The sequence below is a fragment of the Octodon degus genome, unplaced genomic scaffold, assembly GCF_000260255.1.
Source record: "Octodon degus isolate 3935 unplaced genomic scaffold, OctDeg1.0 scaffold00002, whole genome shotgun sequence".
Classification (NCBI taxonomy): Eukaryota; Metazoa; Chordata; class Mammalia; order Rodentia; family Octodontidae; genus Octodon; species Octodon degus.
The window spans coordinates 18102593-18107908 of NW_004524578.1; positions in this window are offsets into that span (position 1 = coordinate 18102593).

Below are 5316 nucleotides of genomic sequence, written 5' to 3' on the forward strand. Positions count from 1 at the left end.
TGTGCACCAGCACCTCACAGTGATGAGGTGGTCATTGCCAAAAGCAAAACTGATTCACTGATCACAGTTGAGCCAACATGAGTGGTCCACATGGAGGCTGGATAGTGGGACAGAGGTCTGCTGCGGTCATTGCTATCAGCTCACAACCTGTGGAGGCCAGACAGAGATGTGGCTGAATTAGGATGAAGTGTGATAACAGACATGCCGCTGTTGATACTGGAGCAAAAGGGATCCCCTCCATCAGGGAAAGAAGGAAAGACCTTGAGGAGCTGGCAAGTGAGGCACGTGGTCTAGTGCATGGCCTTGGAATTAAAAATTAGCTAAGTAGCAGGCATAGCTCGTAGTGATGGGAAGATTACTGATGATCTGGTTATGACTTGTAGGCTATTGGAGATAAGGATGGATTGGAGAGAGGAAGGAGTAAAGAAAACTTGGAATCACCGCAAGGATAACTAAGCTCAGTGGATATGACAGAAAGGGAGGTGGGTGTAGAAGGCTGTGGTCAAAAACAAACTTGAGGGATAGCTCATTTACAGGAAGTGCAATCAGTTACATGGGCTTAAAATAAAAGTCACTTGGGTTCAGGTCAAGAAATTACGAGGGCTGGCCAGGTAGCTCAGCAGACTAAAGCACCTGCTTCGGCAGAGTGCAGCAGCCAGGGTTCAGTCCCCGGCATGCCATGGTGGCGACTGAGACTAGGAGTGGTGGCGCACGCCTGTAATCCTAGCACTTGGGAGGCTGAAATGGAAGAATCACTGCAAGTTCATTCTACATAGTAAGACCCTGTAGACCCTGCCCTAAATTCATAGAAAGAAAGAAAGAAAGAAAGAAAGAAAGAAAGAAAGAAAATTCTAAGATGTGGATATGGTCATGGTGGCACACTCCACACTGAGCAGGCTGAGGCAGGAGAATCACTAAGTTTGAGGCCAGCTTGGGCTACATAGTGAATTCAAATCTAGCCTAAACTACATAGTGAAACTGTCAAAAAAAAAAAAAAAGAAATTAAGAGATGTGGGCCAAAATAGTTACCCTGCTGCTGAAACACCAAAGTTAATGCTGGGGAAAGGAATGGAAAAGACATGATGAGATTTGAATTCCTCATACAAAGTGAAGAGGCCTGGAGTCTAGGAAGGAGGGTGAGTCAGCAAGAAGGACAGAACAGATAGAAACTTTAGGAGAGGACTGTGCAGAGTAGGGGTGACCGCTGTGGAGGAGAGTGCAGGATGGGTGGGGTTCCTGTGCAGTGCCTGGGGGCAGGGGAGGGGGCTGCTGAAAGGGTTTCCAGGTAGAGTCCCACAGTGCCAGGAAGGACAAGACCCTGCGGAGGCCAGGGTCTGTGTGGACCCTGTGTCTAACACTCAACACCTCTGCTTCTAAGCAGCTTTCATAAGGGAAGAAACAGAGACTGTCACAACCTATACAGAAATGGTTAGTCTAGGGGCTGGCGAGATGGCTCAGTGGTCTAAAGCACCTACTTGGAACAAGCTTGGCAGAGCACAAGGACCACAGTTCAATCCCCCAGCACCACATGCCAGCCAGCCCCACCCCCTGGTGGGCTGAGCTGGCCACACACACACACACACACACACACACTAAATAAATAAATAAATGTTTTAAAAAAGAAATGGTTAGTCTAATAATCACGGGAAGGGAAATTAAAATGTATTAACCATGTTCCCGGAGTGCGGAGGAGCTGAGCAAAGCCACAGCAGGGATGAGATGGACCAGGAGAAAGTAGAGAATGATGAGACAGTGGCCTAGGCTGTAAAAGCCAGAGACCAGACAACAGTAGGGGTGGAGCACTGAGGAACAGATGGCTCTGGCACCTTGCAGTCAAAGAGGCCAGCACTTAGCGAGAAAGGGGCAGTGAAGACTGCTGTCCAGAGTTGCGCTGACAGCTCTGTGGGGCAAGCGTGGGAAGGTGCCCAAGGGACAGAAGGTGGGAGACAGTAGGACAAAAGGAAGGGAGATGTGGGGTGGTACTGAGTCCGCTACAGGATGTCTTCTAGGACAGGCAACCTGCAGGGGTGGGCACTTTTCCCTGCAGCACAGTGAGCTGGGCAGGGCATGCAGAGGTTGGGGCACAAGGGAGACTGCCCATGGGGGACCCAAGGACAGGTGTGCCATTGTAAGCTGGGAACAGCAGAGCCTGATATGAGCAGCGTGGACACCATGACAGAAACAGAATGTCCTTGGAACCAGCACACAGGGAACCTTGTTCCTTCCAACATTTCATACAACTGTTGGGAAACAAAAGAGCTCTCCTTCCCCTCGCTATTACGATGAATGCAAATAACTAGGGCTCTTCAGAGGGACTTGGCTGTCTCTGCCCACACTTCAGGCACACAGGCCTTTGGCTTCCTCCTTCCCTCACAGGAATGTGTCATCCAGCAAGTGTGGCACTGGCCACCAGGACAGCCTGCACAGGGAAGACGTTCCATAGCTGTGCTGCTCCTATGGAAGGCCCTGGACTTCTCATGGCTCTTGAATTGTGGTTGATGTGACTGAGAAACTCAGTTCTGCATTTTACTGGAATTCATTTAAACTTAGATAGCCACATATGGCCAGTGGCTGCCGTGCTGGACAGTGCAGCTCTAGATGTCCTTTCCTGTGTGTTTGCCCCCCATGCAGAAGAAGCCACAAAGGCACTGCACAACCGGAAAAGTCAGGGCCCTCAAGGCCAGCATCAGGGACTAGTGAGGGAAGGTACAGTGCAGCCACAGGAAACGCCAGCCCGGAGACAAGGCAGGGTGTGCCAAGCGTGGCAGCTGCCTCGTAGAAGGGGAAACAACATGTATACATGCTTGTACATGCACTGGATATCTGGAGAGACACCGTCCATGATGGTAGGATCCAGAGACAGAAATCAAGTGACCGTGGAACAGGCGGGAAGCAGACATGCTGGGGGAGGTCCTTGCTGTTTTGCCCAAAGTGGGGTTAAACTCCTGACCTGCCTAACTCAATCTCCCATGTAGCCAGGATTTCAATTTTACAATTTCAAGCGTACCAATATGTCCAGTAAGAACTTAAATTATGCCAGACATGGTGGTGCATACCTGTAACCCAGCACTCGGAAGTCTAAGGCAGGAGGATTGCCATGAGTTTGATGCCAGTCTGGATTACACGTGAGACACGCATGCACACACACACACACACACACACACACACACACACACACAAAGAAATAACGCTTTACCTTTTTCATCATTTAAAAGTGGGCATCGTGTTCATGTTTTCACTCATTCAAATTTCTGAACCAGTTAAAATATTAGAAATCCAGAACTCTTAAAGTATAGAAGCTGCAGTGAGGCATTATGTAAATTATCTGCTTAAGTGTGCATACAGCATTTTCTTAATGTATATTTTGACACAGGCAGAGCCTGTAACACTCCCTGTCCCCACAGATAGTCTGGTAAAGACTTCAGATTTGACCCTGAAATTTGTTCTTGTAATTCACCCGGCTTCTCCCCTTTGCAAGCTGAGGGTCAAATCACATTATGCACTTGCTCTCAAATTAGTTTAGCATGCCTGGCCAGAAAACTTGGCCTTGGCCTTGGTGTTGCTATTGCTCAGCTGGAAGGAGGAGCAGACTGAGCTGGGGGCTGGTTTCCATAGTGCTGTGTGGCGGCTTAGCCATCTGGGATTTGTGTAATCCCCTTGAAGGGAAAGGAAAGGTCACCCGAGGGCCAGTGTGGGGTCACGGGGAAACACCTGCTGTCCAGGCTCCGTGTGAGCCCACGCCCCCACCCCCCGCCCCACCAGGCTTCAGGTTCCCCACAGGGTGATGGGGGCAGGGAACAGCGTGGAGCGCTAGCATTCAGTTCACCTGGCCCGTGGAGGAACACCCCGATGATGAATGAGATCAAACTGGGACAGACCCCCAGGGGTGCTGCGGGAGCCACAGTGATGTCCCTAGAGATCCAGCACATTCTCCCCTGGCTCTTGGCCAGTCCCTCCCCCATTGGTCATCTATTCCTTCCAGCCACTGGACTAGGAAAAGAGGTCATTGGCGTCACAGAGACTGGGTCTGAGTCCCAGGCCTCTGTGTGACCCCGGGGGATGCCTACATGTTGAACCTCAGGTACTCCCCTCCTGTTAGGCACTATCAAGGGGATTCGCTTAGCTGTGTCATCTGGGATGGCCTTGCCTCACCAGCCCCCAAGGCTTTGCACCCTCTGTCCCCAAGGAACCTTAGTTCCATTCCACAGAATCCTGGCCGGAAACCTCAGGTTGAATGCCCATCTGGCCATGGTGGCTGCTGTTGTTATTATTATAATTCTCAAATACTTTTCCTGCTATTTTAATTAGAAAATGTTGTATAGGAGCCAATCGCCCATCTTCCTATTTCCTTTAATCCACTCAACTGTAGATTAAGCCAGATTGTTAAAATCTTGCAGCCAAAAATGAAATGAAATTAAAAAACCAAATGATTCAAGAGCCTATCCCTCAAGAGTCCTTCTTCCTCCTTCCCAGAACATCGATCAACATTCAGACACAAGATGCCCCAGCCCTGGTAACTGCAGTTTACAGATTAGTGGGGGAGACAAATTCAGAACAGTCCACTCCAATGTCACGGGGACTCCCACCTGACAGGGCCTCCTGCCAGTGTGTGTGACAGCATCAGCGAGGAGAGGAGCCAGGAATACTTCCTAGTGGAGGTGACACCCAAGCTCAAAACGGGAGTTAGAGAGATGAATGTGGGAGTGGTAGACAGCAGTGGTTTCCCACAGAGAGGGTAGTGTGGACAGAGACTGTGCAGAGGTGATCTGGTCTGTGCGCAAACAGCAAACTGTTGAGTACAGGTGAGCAAGATAGACCCGAAGACCAAGAAAAGCTCCTGAAGACATCAGATCCTAACTCAGGAGCCTGCCAGTGTTAGCTTATGCAGAAGCAGGGTCTTTGCTGATGTGGTTAAATTAGTGACCTGGAGATGAGGGGGAAACCCTGGATTATCTAGGTGGGTCCTACACAGAGTCTGGGTACACTTGGATCACATACAGGAAAGAAGGCCATGTGACCATGAAGGCAAGGAGTAAGATAGGAAGCCGCAAGGCAAGGAAAGCTGGCAGCTCTGAGGAATGGTAGAGGCAAGAACAGTCCTTCACTAGGGCTTCTGGAGAAGCAGTGTGGACAAGACAACGCTTTGATGTGGGCCCAGTGAAAGATCTGTGGAAGAGCACACTTCTGCTGGGTTGAGGCCCCAGTGCATAGCTGCAGAAATAGAATGGAGATGGCAGGGGAACATGCTGGAGAAGCCAGTGTGGGTGGGAAGGAGTGTGCGGCCAGTGGTCAGGATAAATGGATTGGGCCTGGCTG